Source organism: Chamaea fasciata, unplaced genomic scaffold (assembly GCF_029207755.1).
Source record: "Chamaea fasciata isolate MVZ Bird 193981 ecotype frontalis unplaced genomic scaffold, bChaFas1.0.hap1 SCAF_5, whole genome shotgun sequence".
Lineage (NCBI taxonomy): Eukaryota > Metazoa > Chordata > Aves > Passeriformes > Sylviidae > Chamaea > Chamaea fasciata.
In genome coordinates, this window is record NW_027094090.1 from 21,476,471 (window position 1) to 21,496,244 (window position 19,774).

Here is a 19,774-nt window from a genome sequence, read left to right on the forward strand (position 1 = left end):
CAGAAAAGCCAAGGACTGAACTGGCAGTTCAACGCTATTTTTCACATACCAACTGAAAGGTTTTCTAATTGATTAGCAATTAGCCAGTTCTGAAAGACCCAGGGTCAGACTCAAAACTGGTGTAAATCAGAGAAATGCCACTGAAGTCTCTGATCCATTTTCAAAATGGTAAAAAATTCAGCAGGAACTTTAAACTGCCAATGTTATCCATCCAACAGCTGGCTAAAATTCAGAAAGATAGCACATTTTCTGTAATGCTCTTTGACATTAGGTATTCCTAATGGACCAGATATAATCAATACAGAAGCTAAAGTCAAAATTCAGGGGTTTAAAAAAATGACAAAACCCAAAAAAGCATGGATCTGATAATCATAAGCTTTATGAATAAGGGTCAAAATGTGGAATCAAATTTTACATCTTTACAGATGTGTTATCATAATGAATCAAAACTAAGTTTTAACAGTTCTTCTGTCTCTTGGATGGAAGTTTGACTTTCCTGTCAAAGTGACTGGAAGGATTTTGCTAGCTCTTGGTGGGGGTGGACTGCATCCCTTGTGAAGCCCAATTCCCCAGCAGGTGTGGGTATTGCCTGTGTACACAGGCCAGTTGTTGCATTTTGTTTTCTTTCTCTTCAGTTCTGCTTCTCAAAACATTCAACTCATTGCTGTTCCAGACAAGTGTTCTAATGAAACTAAAGGCCTGGGAGCTGAACAGCCTTGGGAGAATTAGAGTGGCAAAGGAGGTTGGAGAAAGCTCCATAATCTGCCTTTTCTTCTGCAATAGACAGAGACTTTGTCTTAGGAGATAAACAGGCATTGCCTGAACTTGGTTCATGTATTCTGGGAAGTCTAATAGCAGGTCTGTCTCTAACATCCATATATATTAGAAAACTTTGGCAAACTCGGTAATTCTGAGCGCACTTCTTCCAATATTTCCTTCAGCTGCCTGACAAAACAGAACTGGTTTGGGGCTGCTGCTCTTCAGGGCATGCATCTTATTTCTGGACATAAGTTAGGCCATACTGTTTTCTCTGTCTGCCTCACATTGTTAGGCAAGCATGTCACTGCTAGTGAAGTCTATATTATATCAAGATAGAACAATGATATATGTGATATTGAGTGGTGATATTCCATTTTACAGTCCAGAAACTCTAATAATCATTTAGATAAATGCAAGACCAGACTGTAAATTACATCTTTTCTTTAATCTTCTATTTATTTAAAATATAACCAAAACTATTTCTCACTTTATTAGAACCAGATACTTTTTCATATTTACTATTCAATAAATTACAATGCTGAACATAAAGAAATATAAGAAAATGTGTATTATTAAAATGAAAACACTATACTCAGGAGGTGGAGAAAAGGATTTTACCATCTGTAGGAGCACCCACTTCTTCCCTTTCAGGAGTTACTTGGAAACCTTTTGCACTTACATTGTCTTAAGTGAATGATATTAAAATTTCTCTAATAAAGAGTGGTTTTCTTGGTAGCAGAGGCACGTACTAGTCTTTTTTTCAGAAATACAGTCTTTTAAACTAAGGACTTTTTCCCTAAATGCTCAGCTGCCATCCTTCCTCCCACTCTCTGGGAGAAACTGGCCATTGTCCCGTTTGTTTAACATAGATGGCTCTGCCAGATACAGCAAAAAGCTAGGACAGCCTTTTCCTTCAGTACTGAGGCCATTTCAATGACCTGTGCCTGAAGGTTTGGGACAAGGCTGGGCTTTACTTTGCAAATTCCATGTGCAGCAGGAAACAGCAGAGCCGCTCCAGCTCTAAACAAATCCTCAGGGAATAAAATGCTCAAGCCTTTACAAGCCACATCCAGTGAGGGTTAAAAAAAGAGCCACATTTTCCACACTTCTAAATACCAAGAAAGTCACATTTAGTTGAGACTTCATTTTTCTGTAGGGAGTTCGTAGTTTTGTAGGGATACTGTGAAAACTGCTCTGAGTAAGCAGCCACATCGGCTAAGTTATAAAATCCTGCATTAAATTTGGAACCTAGTAGAAAATTGGGTTACCAATTCAGCGGGTTAGGGTTCAAGATATATTAAGGTTTAGATGTAATTCTGTAATTTTCAGGATGGCATTCCTCAGTCTTTCACCAGTGGAGCACAAGGTGGAAGTATGTGTAAAAAGATAGAAGAGATACATAATTTGTTCCTCTATTTCCAACGCAATGACTGATTTTTACTGGTGATTAAATTATTCAATATAAGCATAAAATAATCTTTCATGGTTTAGGGTATGACGACTCTGATTGGTAGTTACCTTTTAATCCACTCTACATAAAAATGGGAATAATAGGAACAAACTCCTAACTATTAATATGACTCATTAGGTGTACTTAGGAGCCCTATTCCCATCAATTTCAGTGCAGAACACAATTAAGAATGAATGTGAGATGCAATCTGTACAGTGTTTAAAGTGCTGTATTTAATAGTGTTATTGCTGAGTTTAAGCATCATTTCAGAGAGTTAAGCACCTGAATTATGCCAAGGCAAATCTACTTTGCTCTTGACTGTCAAACTGATTTGCAGCAAAGCCCCAGCCTGGGATTAAGATCAACGTCCAGACATCTGGAACTAGTTGAGTGATAAAGAAAAATCCTGACTGTAATATCAAGCGGCAGAAATGGGCAAGAAGGTGCAGCATTACCCTTCAGATGCCTTGAGGCTAATGGGAGAAAAATAATTTAATACTGAATAAGGCAGGATGGTCGGGATGAGGGCTGCCTACATTGGATCAGAATTGCTGATTTAATTTGTAACACTAACTGAACCTTGCTGTCACATGGATCTGTTCCTCCTAACTGGCTGAACATACAGACGGGATTTTCTTGATTGGATCTAGATGAAGAAGCAAGGCCATGAATTTTACAGCCACTTCATGGTATAACAGCAACCAGGTGCCAGTATCAAACATCTGTCCTTTTCAGGTATGCGGGGAAACAGAAGAGAAACAAGAAGATACCTTTGTTAACAAAAGGTGGTGAGAAATGTGCTACACAATTCCAGAGAACTGCTAAAGATGAATGTTCCAAATAACCTGAAATTCAGAATTAATATCAGATTTCCCATTTCAAAGAGACTCACAGAAAAGCCTGGGAGGGTGATCAGCAGTTAATTATGTCAGAGCAGCTTTCCTTCTGTCCTGTTCTCATTCCCATCTACAAAACCATTTCAATAACCTTGGTTGCCTCTGCTAAAAAGATTACATGTGCTGAAAACTGTACATGGTTTCAGTTACTAGTGAGATAGTAGCAGATTTGTTTCCATTTGTTAATTTTTTGGTTCGGCAAAAGAACATTTAAAGTTATTCTCATACCTTATACCAAAACATATTGTTAAAATCCAGGTCACATAGGATATTTATTTGTTATCTAAATGCTCAGGATCTTATCAAAATCTTTACCAACTTGGATAACAAGTACTTTTAGATATTTCTGTGTTTAGGGGTCTATACCCACTTCTCTGAAACATGTTTTTTCTTGCAATGCATCCCTTCTGATTTATTTTAGGATTGTTCTAACATGGAAGACACCTATCAAGATCACAAGACCCTTGTGGTGTAACTCCCTGGGGGAGGCACCCGAGCTTGATGCTGGGCCAGCTGAAACCAAGGGAGCTTATTATTGACTTCACATGGCTTTGGATCAGACCGTCCAAAAGCACTAAAAAGATCCTGTGATTTCATCTGGCCCCTGACTTTTAGTTTCATGTACTATTTCCACTTGATATTGCTAAGAAATGTTAAGTTTCACAAACTTGAAGGAAAGAATCACCTTTTCACTATATAATAGGAGAAAGTATGTTTGTTCTATTTAAAAGCATCCCTTCTCAGGGATGTACAGAGATTACTTAATTTTATCACTACCACACAGTAGGTATAATAACACAAATTGAACTTCAATCCTCTGCAGGAAAAAAGTGTACAGCTAGAATACTTTTTTCCACTGTCAATTTCATTATGACACATAGCATTATGTTCCACATCCCACATTGCAACTGTTTCAACTATGCAGACGCTGAGAGCCCAGGTGCAGACTTTCAGACCTGTTTAGGTATCTAACTCATACTATATGCTAAATTATTTTTTAGTCACTGTAATTGTAATGTTTTGTATGTCTAAATTTTAAGGGTGTAGGCACTGAGAGAAACCCATGATGTGAAGTTTAAGGCATCTGATTCTTCACAGGATGCTCTATAATGGTTAGATCCCAGGAAAGAACTATTCAAATGCCAGCACATCAGTTAAAGATAGCAAAATGTAGACAACAGGGAAAAAAAAAAAATGAGAAGAAAACAGAAGTCCAAAAAGTTACAAAATTAGAAATCAGAAGTGCTCTTCACAGGAGAACAGAAGAGATAGGATTTGTTCTTAGAAGGGCAGCTGATTCAAATGTAAGCAAACTTATTTCCCACAGCCTGTGTCCGGCCTCAAAAGGAGAGGGATGCTAGCAGAGGCGTCAGAAGAAGCACCTGAGTCAGCTTTCCCTATGAGAACAGACCCTGTCTGTGGGGTTTGGGAAGCATCTCTTCACTGTGCCGTCCTGCACATCCTCTCACACTGCAGATCCCAGCTACCTGACCCTCAAAAATCATCTGGCCTGCCAAGAGTGTTGAGATAGAAACCAACTAAAGCCCACTGGAGATGCCCTCCCACCTAAAGGTGCACTTCTAGCTTAGTTGCCCCACTTCAGTGGATATATTCGGTGGGAAAAAATCTGGGCCTGCATACCTGGATACCGGAATAGACCTTTATACAGGATGCACTAATGTATTACAGACAGTTGCAAATTTAACATATTCGCAGAAGATTTTATAAAATACTGTTTCACTACCCTATTGTTTAGTTACTGTGTGTGTGACTATCTTTCTGTAAGATGTGGCCTTAATGGAGACAGCAAGAAGAGTCAAACTAACATCTAATTCAATGCCATTCAGAAAACATTGAAACATTTTGTTCCCTACTAACATGTACTTCAGTCCTCCAGCACAAGCAAAATGTCAAATGAATAATTTTTACACCCTTCCTTTGAAAAATCCACCACAATCATACCCTGATTTTTAAAAAACGGCATTTCTCTGAGAAAGCCATTCCAAAAAAAAAAAAAAAAAAAAAAAAAACCAAAAAAAAAACAAAGGACAAAATATCTCTATAGTTTTCTTCACTATAAAAATATGATTCAGAAAAATTTTGGTAGATGTCCTTCATTTATTTTTTGAAAATAAATGACCTAAATTTAGGTTTTGGGTTTTTTCTTTCAAAGATGAATCATTGTAAAGTTGATTAATTTCTTATTGATTGGCTGTGGTTTAGTCACAGTCTCTCCTAACCTAAATGGAATCTAAAATATTTCTTTCTACAATGGAACTTTGTTTGAAAAAACAATGGAAACTCTTCTCACTTGCCATCAGGAGCTCTATTAACATAATGTTTGTTCAATGCACAATTGCTTTTCTAACATAGTTATTACAGCAATAACTCACTGAGGATAAATGAGGATAATAACATATGTTTAAAGAAAGAAAATCTGCTAAGAGGTGCAAATTCACAAAACCTGATGGGATCTTTAAGGTTCTGAATAAAAAATAAAAAAAAAAATTGGATGTTATGTTGCAAATGTTTGCATGGATCCTGCAGAAGAAAAAGCAGGGAACTCAGCACAGATCTCACTGATGTCTGTTTTTCCTACATTTTTAAACCAGCTACACATATTCTAATACAAAGACATATATAATACTTCTGCCTCTAGCACTACTTATTAATTTTATTTTAAATAGTCATGGCTTTAAAAAAACCCACAGAGACGTAATTTGTTTTGGACTAGAATATATGCATTCTTCTCTCAGTATATATACTAATATACTAATACTTCTTCTTCCTCCGCTCCTGACTGTTTCATTCCTCTTTATCTTGTGGAGGACTCAAAGCATGAACACCTTTATCACACTGACCATGAAAGAGAAAAACATGAACTTGAATGCACTCAAATGGAAAAGAAACTAGGAATTTCATTATTCATTTTCTGGGAGAATGTTCTATCCAGTGTGACATCCAGTATGATATGGGTAGACTCTTTCATTCTTTACAAAGAAGAAAAGTGACCTCATGCTCTTTTATTCAGAAGCAGCAGTCTTCTGATGTCCTGGTGGTACCTGTCAGCTGAGCAGAAACCAGGCTTCTAGACTGCTAAACAGCCTAATCTCAGAAATGGGATTGAGGGCCAGATATGTTCTTGAGATCCATGCATTTTTGATTCAGCCTCCAAGGTGCTCCACTCTCCCTCTGTGCTTTATGGGCATTAAACCTCAGGGCACAGCTTCAGGGTTTGGATTTTGTTTGCGACAACGACATGTTCAGCCCCCAGCTGCGGAGTATGTGAAACTTTTCCTTGGATCCAGGCTGCCTTTCCTCTTGACTAAGCAGTAGTAGACCCTTTGGCTAAGCAGTACTTAGGGAAGATAACTGCAAATCTGGGGAAGACAGCAACTGCAGAGCTCCCTGAATGGTCCTCAAAACTTTAACTTCATCATAGTCAGTTCCTTCATAGCACCGACAGCAGTGGCAGGCAATGTCTCTGCCATTATTTCCAGAACATCATTTGGTGTTTCTCCTCTCACAATAAATCCTTGGCTCTCCAAGGCATCTACCTGGAAGGTCTTAAAATTTAAGTGTAGATATGTTGAGGCTCTCCAGATTCTTTGCACACATGATACATTGTCCTGACAAAGATGCCTCCTTCTCACCACAGCTGCTGCTGTGCCATTGTTAATGTAGGGATCAAATTCAGAATCAATGAATTTTTGCTCTTCTCTGCTCTGTAAATGGTAGAAATTTTATCTAATATGAGACTACCCACTTTATTTTTTCCTTTTACATTCTAAAAAATACGCTATATGTAAGGAGGCTGCATTAATTCATTCATTCATCCAGGATAACATAAATTTCACTAATTTAAAGGATTCATACAATTTTTTTTTATACAGAACATGTAATCCTATTAGGGCGGAAATTACTTCAGCAACTTCATTCCCCAGGAAACCCCAGTGTGTAGATCTTTCAAGAAGCCATGTTGTATGCTAGAAAAGCAGGTGATGTCAGCATGGTTGAGTGGCGAGACTGTGGGTGTGCAGAGCTGATGGAGAAGCTCCAGAAGCTTGCCTTTGTCACTTGACTGGGGTGGAAGGAAGTTCACCCTTCCATTCATATTGATTCTGACAGATGCCACATCCTAATGTTTAAAAAATTGTCTGAAGGAACTGAATTTGCTGAGGACAACTGAACACTTATTTTCAGCCATTCATTCTTATGCTGGCTGGGTTTTCCATACTATCTGCCAGGAGAAAAACATCCCAGAACACCCATTTCACACAGACATCAGGAAAAAGTCTTTTTGCATGACAGTTTGATATGTGACCTTCTGAAAACTCCAGGACATGGAAGAGCCTCAAAAATCAATCTTTGCTTTTAACGTGGCTAGGTCGGATATGCAGTACAAGACCTCTCCATCTGATCTTAACAGCTTGCTTTATTTTTCTTGCCCACGCACAAGGACAGTTCTCATAACCTGACAAATTGCTGAGCACCACCACTAGACCTTGTCTGGTGTGCTAATTATACTCTAGTTAATTTCCTAGTGTTTTACCCAGCTGGGGGGGAATTTGGCCAGGATGATAACTACCAAAGAGCAGTCTTCCAAAATTCCTGGTATTAGCTATTGGCTTCCTACTACTGGTTGCCTGTGAGCCACACAAGAGGCTTGTTAGGCCGGGAAGAACTGACTATGTTCCGCGTTGTCCTGACTGCGAGGACAGAAAAGGCTGGTTAAGCAGTCAGCTCTGCTGGTGCCATGTACTCAGCACAGGTGCAGTCAGATACTCTCTATTAACAGGATAAAATGAGGATCTTACACAATGCATTTAAGTCAGGCTGAGGTTTACCTCTAAAGAAGTTAAATTCATATCATACCAAATAACAATGTCTGCAGCTCCCAGGGCATTCTCTCTAATAGTGTTAAAAAGATCTTTCCACAGTGAAAAGAGTAAAGATAGGTTAACCTATCTAATTTTACCTAAGATTTAGGTAAAACTGTCTTTACTCTTTTTCTAACAAGATACTCTTTCTTACCTAATCTTTACCTAAAATTAACCTAACACTGTCAGGTTAATTCAGCATTCCACAGCCTTTCTAAAGTGATCCAGTGGTATGTTATGTGGCTGTCTCTCAGACTAGGGCTTCATTCTGGTCCCTATGAACTATATTTTATTCTGGCTAAAGGTTTGCTATCTAGATTACAATGGATATTAAACTGAAGTTGCAAACTTAAGTACTGCCTGAGATATTGGTAATAAGGAAGTGAATTAACTGGGGGGGAAAGGCATTTTAATCCACTTTGATGCAAAAATTTAATCACAGTTATTTGATAACTCATCAATTACTAGAAGCAAAGTTGGATTTTTTACACGAGAATTTCCCAAAATATTGCCTCAGTTCTCTTTTTGTTGATAAGGGGAAGGACAGAGCCATTTTGCTATGTCAATCAGTTGTTTTCCAGTCCCGCTCTGTAGGGATGCATTTCCCACACCCAGCAAGTGTTTTCCATATAGGGAAAAGCTTAAGAGTCACCCCTTAAGGTAAAGAACCCAGAAACTTCAATACCCTCCTGGCAAGGATTGGCTCAGCGCCAGCCAAGAACATGGATTGGGCTCTGAGAGTGTAACTCAAAGCCTCTTGGTGATCTTATCAGCAGCAAGCCAGGTTGTCCCTCCTAGAACATTCAGTATTTAAGAAGGAGCAAAAAAGGAAGTAAGAGCTTTTGGGGGTGTCTTAGCAAGGTGCAAGAGATTTCTCAGACACCTGTGCACGACTTATCATTTGTTTTCTGTAATGTTTGTTATTTTGGTATTTTTTTACTTATGAAACCTTTTGATTTACGAAACACCTCCAAGGAGCATTCTTACTCAAATTAATTATAGCCACTTCTCTGAAAAGGCTGGTCCCTCAGAGATTGATACATTAGCAAGTTGCTTGTTAGGCTCTGGCCAGCTGTTACTCAGTATCACCTCTCCAGTCTGAAAGCTGTAATTCCAAAGGCATTCATTGTTCTTGCTGCTTTCCCTGGGAGAAAGCAGCAAGATTCTTATAAAAACCTAGAAAAAGCAACCCTAAATAGGCCCACACTATAGGAGGGAAATACCAGCATTTTGCAACCTTAAATGAAAGAGAAAATGCAACACTTGGCAAATTTTAAGAATTTCAGTTACGATATTCTTTCAAGTTTACATTCTTTCTAGTTTTGTTCCAGAGAGATGTCTTTCACTGTCCTGCTCATAGAGCAGGTTTAAGGAGAAGGTATTTGGTTCTTGGATATTTATCCTTAATTTGAACCATGACTAAGGATCTGCAACAAGTGAATGGCTATGCCATAAGCACAGAATTTGAAAGGCCATTGGTGAGCAAGTGACTCCCTAGTGCAGTGGGTGAGAAATGCAGTGGTAAGGGAGTAGTGAGACCTAATAGAAGAGGGAGGTAATGCTCCTTCTCAGACAGGATGACAACTTCAGATTTAGTACCTGGGATGAAAATTCAAACATAGCCTTGAAAAGCAAATACAGCTCACTTGCTAAACTCTGAAACAGAGAAACTGGGGTCTGCTGATAGTGCAGTCACTATCAACAGGTGACAACAGAACCAGGGCAGTCACAGGCAAATCATTCTGCTTTTTCACAGGAAGTCTACTGCCCTCATCCAGGTTCTAGGAGGATGACCAGAATCACACACAAAAAGGCCTAGGGTTTTGGCTTACCTCAAAAATACTGCTATGTATGTGTTTGTATGTGTTCAGATGATGTGAGCTGTACTCCTCTGCCCTGGGGCACCATTGGCCTGGAACAATATATGTATTATGGGATTAAATGAAAGGGTTTTGAGGTGGAGGCATGCAGAAAGACTGCTGGTTCCAATTTTCCATTCTTATGTACACAGAACAAGTTGCTAACATCTCTGCCTCAGTTTCCCTTCTGAAAAAAAAAAAAAGGCAGGTATCTGGGGATTAGTGATTGTATACCTGAGCAGAAGAAAGTACATGAGGGAGGATTAATGTATTAACAGCCTCCTGTGTACTACATCAAATTTCTGAAATCCTTTTAATCCATTCAAATGCTTGCTTGAGTACAGCCTAGTTAGGAATTAAAGCAAAAAGAAAAAAAAATGTATTAAAGGTTATGTTTTTTCTTCAGAACACTGCGCTCTTTAAAGCATGTGGATAATTAGCATGAACCATCAGGGCTGGCCCAAGTAGGAGGTTTTCCATCCTGATGCACCATCTGCAAGGATGGTTAAAGGATAAATGCAGCCTACATTGTTCCAGCAAAAACTTCCAATAGAGAGAACTAATAAAGGCTCCTTTCTATAGCCTAGACAGGTATACACAAATATAGCAAAGCATAACCTTGGGATGCCATGGAGGAAATCCCTATGGATTCATTCAACCTAAACTGAGAAAAGTACAAAATGTTTTTGACTGTTTCCAAGGGGTTTCTAAATGTCAATGGAAAGATACAGGGTTGCAAAGCTATGCTAGAGGCAGGAAAATTCATTGTTCCTCAAAACTTCACTCTTTGGGCAGGAACCAGTGTAGTTCTAATCATGGAAACTGTAATTATGACAGTCAGGGTATAAGTAGCATTCCCACAGACCCTTTGGTTTGCTTTCCATTCCTAAAGCAATTGTTTCCTTCATTTAAGTTGTTGCACTTTCTTCAAAGGAAATGGATAACATTCAATGTCATTTGCTGAAATATTCCCTTTCCTTTCAGTTATGAGTTTCCCAGACTTTCCTCTGTAGGCATCTTTTGCACCACAGCTGCAGGCCCACTGAGGTCCCCAGTTTTTGACAGCTCCCTCAGTGAAGACCTCAGCTGGGATGTAACAGTTCATGCCATGCCTTTTTTTTCTGGATGAGTTTGAAAACTGAAGTTTTAGGTCATGCCACCATTAACATGGATTTCCTGTGATGTGCCTGCCCTCTTGCTTTAGCTAGGGGCTTCAAATCATTTAGAATATTTTCAGGTTCGGTACATTGTACTTCAGGAAGCACAATTCTGTCAGGCATTCCAGGAGTCTTGAAAGGCCTGCTCTCCCAAACTGGTGCTCAGGCTGATTTCAAAGCAAGAGAATTCCAGATGAGTGGTATGTGCAGCCATTTCAGGGGCTGGAAGGTGAACAATGCATAACTGTGATCCATTTCCAGGGAGTACTTACATAACTTAAGAGACAACATTGGGCAGATCTCCCAATTTGTCTGTAGAACATAACAGAAGAGCTATTATTATTAATTCCAAATATAAATATATGAATTGGTATCAGTCAATTCTAAGGCATCTGCCATGCTAACACTGAAGAAACAAGGTGAACACAATCCAACCCAAACAAAAGGGAGAAATTCCCAGCCAAGTAAATTGGTGTAAGTCTGGAAGCTGGCATACTGCATGTACTTTTCTCATCAATTCACTAAGGGTGTTGCCATCACTTCAGTGGGCCCCAGGATATCTTAGTGGCTGTGACTGTTGTAATGGAAAGCCTGATGAATACATGATTTCCTTATTATTCAAGCTTTCTCAATAACAATCAGTGAAATTCTAAAATCAAACCTTGGCTTTTATAACCATCTTCACAATTGCATGAGCATCCCTGATGTGTCTATGCAATGCCAGCCAGAGATACTCCAAATAGCTCTAAACAAGCACACATACTTCATTTTCATTGTGCAGTACCATAAAGGGATCCAAGTTCAAGCCCTTGATAGCAATAAAGCAGATACATGAACACTTGTTCTGAGCTATTTATTAGCCTGGCTATGCTATCACATGCAGCTAGTGCCTTCCAGACCATATCTGATATTTCTGCACAGCACTGCAGTGTGCACTGTGGACTTTGTAGCTAAGGCCTGTGCCACTATTACCAGCAGCATAATTAATCACAAGTCCCTGCAACAAAACCTACATATATGTGAGAGAGAGAGTCGTATCAACTCCAAGTTCTCCCCTGCATTCAAAACCCTGGGACAGTCCCACACACACAATCAACCCTCATGGATTTGTATTTGAGTTCTATTGTTGTTCTCCTTTCTCAGTCCTGGCCTACTTTTTTATCTCTCCTGGGATTGTGACCTACTGAAGGTGAGGATCACAGGTGTCATATGGGCAGCCAGGCTGTTACATAAAAACTGCTGGGAATAGTGTAGCTATGCTATCCTTCCTTTCTCTCAAAACAGAAAAACAGTGAGGAATATCTACACACCTGAGGTACTTCTATGGTCCTCCCCAAACCCCCATTTTTTAGTTATTTTAGGGTAGGCCTAGCATAACCTAATTTCAGCAAAACCATCAACATCCAAGGTAACTAACCCAGGTATTTTTAATAAGCCTTTGATGCTTTTAGGATATAATCTTCTGACAGTCTGAGGCACCAGATTGTTTTAGAGCATACAAGGTGTGCCTGTTCCTCCTGCTGACCAGGCAGGCCATACACAGGGCCACTGCAGCATGGGGCAGACACTTCAGAATTCCGTGTTTTGTCAGAGAATCTCGCCCCATGAGACTCACAGTACATAGCAAGCCCAGGTTTTCAGGCTCAAGTCCCCACATACCTACAAGTGCCATACCAGCATTACTGAGCCTTTTAGAAAATGGTGTTAAAGAAAATTAGCATGATTTGCCTGATCATCTCTCAGAAAGTGTATACTAGAAATCAAACTTGGCAAAGCCACTCAGGGCTTGTCAGCATTAGAAGGAGGCCAAACTGAATTTCTCACCAAAAGGTTGCACAGCCGAAGCTGGAAGATGGTGAGCTTGCTCTTTTGAGGAGAAAACCAATAAAAGGGCCACCTTTAGAGAGTCAGGCTGGCCCACAGCTGCAGAGAGAGGAGAAAAGGGACAGGGATCTCCTGCCAGCCCAGCAGCCCTGCTCCTTACACCAGCCCATGCCTGGAATCAACATGTACTCCTGGCTTTCCAGGAGGGTTCCATGGAGGCTGCAGCGCTGCTGACCAGCAGCTTTGGTGGAAAACAGATGGAAGATGCAGACCTTGCTGTGCTGGGGCACTATTGCTGAACACTGCTCTTGCACTTCACAGAAAATCTGAGCTGTAACAAAATCCTGCCAGAGGGCAGCAAATCCCTACAATTGCTTGTTTTTCACATTGTGATTCTAAACTGCAGCGAGTTTGCCCCATGAGAGCTGTACTACCATCCGGCCCCTCTGCTCCCATGTTTGTTCAGACTGGTCCAGGGAGGTGTCGCTGCGTGTGCTGAGCACATCCTCAGGTGATTTACACCCGAGTCCAGGGAGCACTTCCCACACAGGACCTCTGTCTCTTGGATCAAACATGCCAGCGGTGTGCACCGGCAGGCATCCATGCCCTAGGCCACCTCGTGGCATCACACCAAAACTCATGGGGTCACTGAGGCTGCCCTTCCTGGGATCTGCCTACCACTGGGAAGGGAGGAGGCTCAGCTCTCCCACACGTCTCCCCTCAAGCAGGAGTGGGGTACAATTAGCCCTAGGAATTACTTCATGCTGAATATACTGATTTGCTGCTCCAAAGTCCTCTGAGCTGGCACACGGCAAAGTATCAGCAAACTGAAGAAAATAATAATAATAAAAATCAGCAGCAACAACAACAGCATAACAACCACAATAATATCATTATAGGCTACTGAAGACTGCAAGGGAGTGGCAGACCACCTCGCTCCCTGAGAGAAACCTTTCCTGGGGAACTTAGCACAGAAAGATATTTACAGGAGCTCTATTGTTAGGGAGGAAATAGTTGCTCTTTTTTATTCAGTGTAATGGCAAATCATTGACTTCTGATTTTTAATTTTATTCCGTTTGATGCATTTAGTCACAACACACATAGATGCTCCATCTGAGAACAGTCTCTGAAGTCACTTGTTTGCAACATGCAGAAGGGATGTACCCAAGCTCTGCTCAATATTTTTCCCTTTCCCTAGACTGTTAAAATTTGCTTTCAGTTGTGCAGGATTGCTAAAAAAATATTCTGCTCTTTTTGCTTGGTACTTCTTTCACTTGTATCTATCAGAGTTGACAAAACCCAGAATACCCTTTCTGCTCACTAGATTTTCCTTTGGCAAGGGGAACACAGAGGAAGCCCATCTTGGTGTCCAGCTAACAGTGAAAATGCAGAGTGGAGTGCAATTTCTAGTACAGAGAAAGTAGAAACTCTGTGTCTTTACTAGGCAGCAAACAGCTCTAGCTAAGACTAAGCAAAATCAGCTTTGAAAAGGCAGTTTTGAAATGACAACACAAAGAAGTACTTGAACCAGAACAAAAGATACAGCTGAAAAAATAGCTGGCAAAATGATAAGAAAATGAGTAAGCATTCATCAGTTGTATCCCTGTATCTCTCTCCCCCAGTTAATCTAGATAGAACACAGGAATACATTTTCAAATTTTATCATCTATCTTGTAACAGAAAACCTACTCCAGTGATGTTACAGTATTCATATCAAGGAATTAGAAAAAAATTACAAATTATGAATAAAGACAATGATATTTTCTCCTTTCTACAACAATATGGTATTGACAGGGAACAACCTTGATGGGCTTAAACAGGCTGTTTCAACAGGCAAGCCAGTTGCCAAATACTCTTATCAAAGACAGGAATGTTTTTAGAAAGAAGAATTTTCACAACCAAAAAGATCCAATAAAATCCCTGGATTTTTACAAAATAATCCTTTTGTTAACTTATCAGCAAACTGAAGTTGATACACTCACAAGTCTGATGATGGAATGAGGTTTTTTTCAGTGGAAGTCATGCTTTCAGCAGTAAATCTTGTCTGTGCTGGACCCAGATTTGGTGGCAATGTGCTTGGGGGCTGGTGACAAAGGAGATGACCTCGAGAGCCACAGAACTTGCAGCAGCCTTGGGGAGGAGAGTATGGCAGGATGCATTGCTGCTATCTCTACTTTGCTTCATATGGATGGAGGCTTATTAGATCAAGGCAAGCGTTAGTGATTTGCCTCACTGAGATTCTGCAGAGTATTTCTGCTGTGTTAGTAAAGGCAGGGGACAGATGATACAGCATAACAGATAATAAAAATTGAGAAAATAATAATGATAATAAAAATGGGTGATTATAAAAATGGACCTCATCTCACTATTATTTGCCTGATCCAGTAACACTGGTGGCTGATTATGGCCAAGATTCAAACTCCTTTAGTACAATCCTTCACTGATCCTGATGAAGGTGCTAGAAAACCTGAGCAGCATTTGCAGCTGAGGCACATTTCAAAATTAGGGCAGGGCTTAATTATACCTGGCAGTGGTCCAGCCTGGGAGACTAGACTCATGCTTAGTCCTAAGAAAAGGCAGTTTGATGGATTGATTTAATGGCCCACTGAAACATTCATAGAAGCACTCCTTATGCTTAGCTTGTACTTTCCTCATGCTCTTGATGCCAGTGACTGGAGTCAATTTCTGCCATATACTGAAATAATCACAAAGTCTTTTTGGCCTATGCCCATCCTTACAAGGTTCTCAGTGGTCAATGCCACAATTTCTCACCTATTTTAAGCCCAGAAGTTTTCCAGAACCTGCCTTTTCCAAAGATGGTAGCCTTTACACTAGGAGCTATATTTTGCACGCTTACACTATGGAGTCAGTACAGTGGCCTGAGTTCTAAAACAACCTGAGTAGGCTGCATTGCTACTCAGTTGTCTTCAGGGGATATAGCACATTACAAATTATATGGATTACAGCATATGCACAGCAAGAAGCTTCATGCTCTTTGAGGGTACATCAGCCTCAAGACTAAAAACTGTGCTCAGCAGTTGGCTTCAGCTGGCTGCCAGGATGCCCAGGTTTCCTGCCACACTGCTCATTCACCTGTAGTTCAAAGTACCCACACTGCAAAGAGCAGGAGATGGGGCATGTGCTCAGAGGACCACAGTCCAGCATTGCCAGCCACCTGACTTCAGGCTGCCTCAGAAAAAATGTAGGAACCCATTTAAAAGCATCAGAACTGCTTGGGCTCTCCCTCTGCCTCTCTTACTGCTTATAGCATTTTAAATTGTGCTCAGCTGGTTCTTTTGAGAAGCAACTTGCCTCTCTGCCCACTTTCATGATGCAATTGTAAGGCAAATCCTAACTGAAAACTAAACCACTGATGCTTAATGTTCCGAGCATGTTCTTCTCATAGAAATTAAACAGGAGACTAGCCCTGTGCAACAGAAAGGAGCTGACTCTCCTCCCACAACCTTTCCTGGGGTCCAGCAGAGTAACTGTGTATTTGAAGTAGGGTAAGATTGGCCCCCAAACTGAGCAGAACAATCACCCACACACACAGTGGAGTGATTACAGCTTGCACCCAGCACCAGCAGATATGGGTGACATTCCTCTCTTCCTACTCCTACAGAATACATGTAGCACAACAACAAAAAAAGTTCGATTTTTTTCATCCCCACCAGCTGAGAATTAGAGCTAAATGTTACAGTTGCAGAAAATACAACAATTCAGTGCTGTCAGTCTGAGGGATTATTGCAATTATTTTGAGCCAGGGGTCATGTAAACCTTGGTAAGCCTCATGTATGGATGAAGACTTTGAACAAACCTAATGAGCCTTCCTCAGTGGCCATGCCCTGTACTGCCTTTCCCTCTAGCTCTTGTCAGCTGTCACAGGACCTGCTGCCTCACTGCAAGGAGCACAGAGGGGATATTTTGAGGAACAGCTATTGACAGTCCTTACAGCAGCTGGTGGGTGCTGGGAACTAATGGACTAACGCCAGTCTAAAAGAAAAATTCCAAGGGTGAACAAAGCAAACATGAATATTTCATGCCTGCTTTTCAGCTACTCCAAGCCTATGATGATAAACCATCTTATGGCAGATGAGGTTGTGCCTCTTCAAGAGTGGAGAATTCAAAACAAAATCAAATAGGAGATTGTTTTCTGGTGAGGTTAATGTGAAAAGTGAGGTAGATCTACCGCTCAAATTAGCATCTTCAGTGAAATCCGGTTGGCTTATTATTGGTTTTGAATCCAAATGTGCTCAGACCTGAGAATTGCTGCTGAGATATGAATACAACATTGGTGCTTACACATCATTACTCCTTCTAAATCAAGGTGTATCAATACCTGAACTCCTATGGAGGCCCAGAGAGAGTTTGTCTCATTCCTCTCTACTTCTAGGTTTAGAAAAAATGCCACATCATAATGTTTGATGCTGATTCTTAAGAAAAGAATACTTGTCCAAGGAGCAGTCCAAAGCTTCTAAAGGAATTCACTGCATGCCTGTATTAATTAATCCCATGCAAAGAGCATCTCTGTCCATTGTAGGTACTCAAGGTCTCTGGGATCTTTGAGCCTGACTCAGTTTTACAAAGTTCGAGGAAGCACCTTTGATATGGCAGTGAGTGGCCTGCCCTGGCCCTGCCTCTGTCCTGTCCCTGCCCAGGCCAGCTTGCATCTTGCCTGGGGCCAGTGTCCCCCCATCCCTGGGTCCCACTAGAGGAAAATCTGAATCGTCACTAGGGCCTGTGGTGTCCCATGTAGGGAAATCTTGTATCAAACTGTCCTGCCAGTGCTTTGGGTATTCCCTGTACCTGTGGAGCTAAGACAGCCCAGCAGGAGAGAGGCAATACCTGCCATGAGCCTTTTTTAACACTTCCATTGGGACCCATGTGCAGAAATAGGCAGATCCCTTGGGCATTAAAATGCTGACTTCTCCTCGTGGTGGGGGCAAGCAAGTGTAGCCACACATGGAGGGCAAGAGTAACAACACAAGGGGAATGCAAGTGTCAGAGAAAAACCCAGCTGTCCTCTGTGTACATGAACCACTGACCATATTGCTGTCCAGGAGGGAGGTATCAGCCCTGCAGGGTTTCCACAGCACACAGGGCATGTGGACACAAAGCCAAGGTGAGGAGAACCTTCAGCAGAGGGAAAAACTAAATGCTTTTAGTTCTACCATGCAAACTCAGCATTGGAAGGAGCAATACAAGAAATAATCTTAATAATCTGCAGTCTAATTGACTGAGAAGGTTATTACTACCAAAAAAAAAAAAAGTCATTTCTCCTAAACTTCACCACAAATATCAGACTTCTTGACTGTCTGAGGAAAAAACAGCAGTATTGATACTCTAGGCTCTTTTTTTTTTTTTTTAATAGACATCAGAGAGGGCCTTAAATAAAACAAGGAAAGTTCTTGCTGTAATGGGAAAATGACAAAGGAACTCTGACTTCCTCTGAGAAAACAGGCTGCCAGTGTGTTAAATATCACCCTAGTCAAAAAACAAATAAAATTTTTGGAGAGGCCAAATTTAATGTTGAAATAGAAGCAGCCACATAAGTGAAGTTTAAAATACTGTCATTTGAAATTTCAGAAGTCTGCTTATTTTTCGCTTGTTAGATGCTGTTAGCTTTCCATATAAAAGGGATTACATAATAGACATAATCTGTGCAGCAGTGCAGGCCATATATGCCAGGCTGTAAGGTTATGCAACTGCTCCAAGCTTGCTCATGCCAGGCAGAAAAACAAAGTCTCACACACCTCAGAACTGTTCTACTGCTTTAGAGTTATGCTCACAGACACATACATTGCAGTATGAACATGCATACTCTCATTAACATGTGCATGTAGATATATATGGATATCAACAGATTCACAGATCCCCTTGTTTTCTTATTACGGCTGAAACAAGGTATTCCTTGATTCAGAAAAATGCCACCATGGAACTACTCTGCTGACATTCAACAGGGGATAATCTGATATGTTGTAACTGTTAAAGGCAGCAAAGTTAGCTCTCAAAGTTAAATCAAACCTAATTTGGGAAGCCACCAAAGGAATTCTCCTCTCTTCCCTAATGGGACCTCTGGCTGCTCCTTACTGCCCATTGCTATGGTATGTGGAAGGCACATGGTGCTATGGGAGAGTGAGAACAATTCAGAGGTTTTAGATTCATTGAGCAATGTGCAACAGAATTGTTTTTCCTTACGCTTTTAGAAGGATAGAACTTTTGTATCTGAGACACTGCACTATTCCCAGTCAGTATGGTTCTTCAAAGCGTACAGAACTATAATTTTCAACTTGTTTTTAGGGTAACCTGTGTTTGCAAACACTCCCACCCTCTGAGTCTGGCACAGATCAAAAGGAAATAATTTTTCCTGAAAGGTAAAAAAAAGAGAAGTTGTGGCTGCCCCAGCATCTTAAACATGTCAAAGTTTCTTTGGCAAAAAAACTTTCATATGTATCCTTATTGTGCATGATGTGCAAATTTAGTTCACTATCTACAACAAATGGTTTCAGGGCAAAACCGGTATTTTTAATTTAAGCAGCATTTTTTAAGTCTTATCAAGGTGTTTGAAAAGAAGATCTGTATACAAAAATGTATCAACATGAATTATTACAAATCCAAACTAGTCTGAGACTTTATTCTGTTGGTTTCATTGGTGAGATCTGTTAGCTCCTTTCCAAACAATCCTATCATTCCCATTTTTACAAAGCCACTGACCCTAGCCAAAAACACTGAATTTGGAAAAAGCTGATGAAACACAAAAAAAGTCACATGATTATGTTTAGCCAGGAAGACTTTCTCATGTTTTGTCAATCTTAAGATTCAGTGGCTAAAGAGTACTACAGAAAACACATTAAATATCCATGTTCCTGAGTTGGGCCATGCCTGGAGAGTTTCACTTATCCTGACTTTGGCATCTTGTGAGGCACCAAGGTCTGGGCAGGTCACTGCA

At 40.5% G+C, this 19,774-nt stretch overlaps 1 pseudogene; it reads right to left on the reverse strand.

Moving 5' to 3' along the window:
• Positions 1-6,524: 6,524 nt before the first annotated feature.
• LOC136290074 (hyaluronidase-4-like) lies at positions 6,525-11,215 on the reverse strand (annotated as a pseudogene).
• Positions 11,216-19,774: the final 8,559 nt, after the last annotated feature.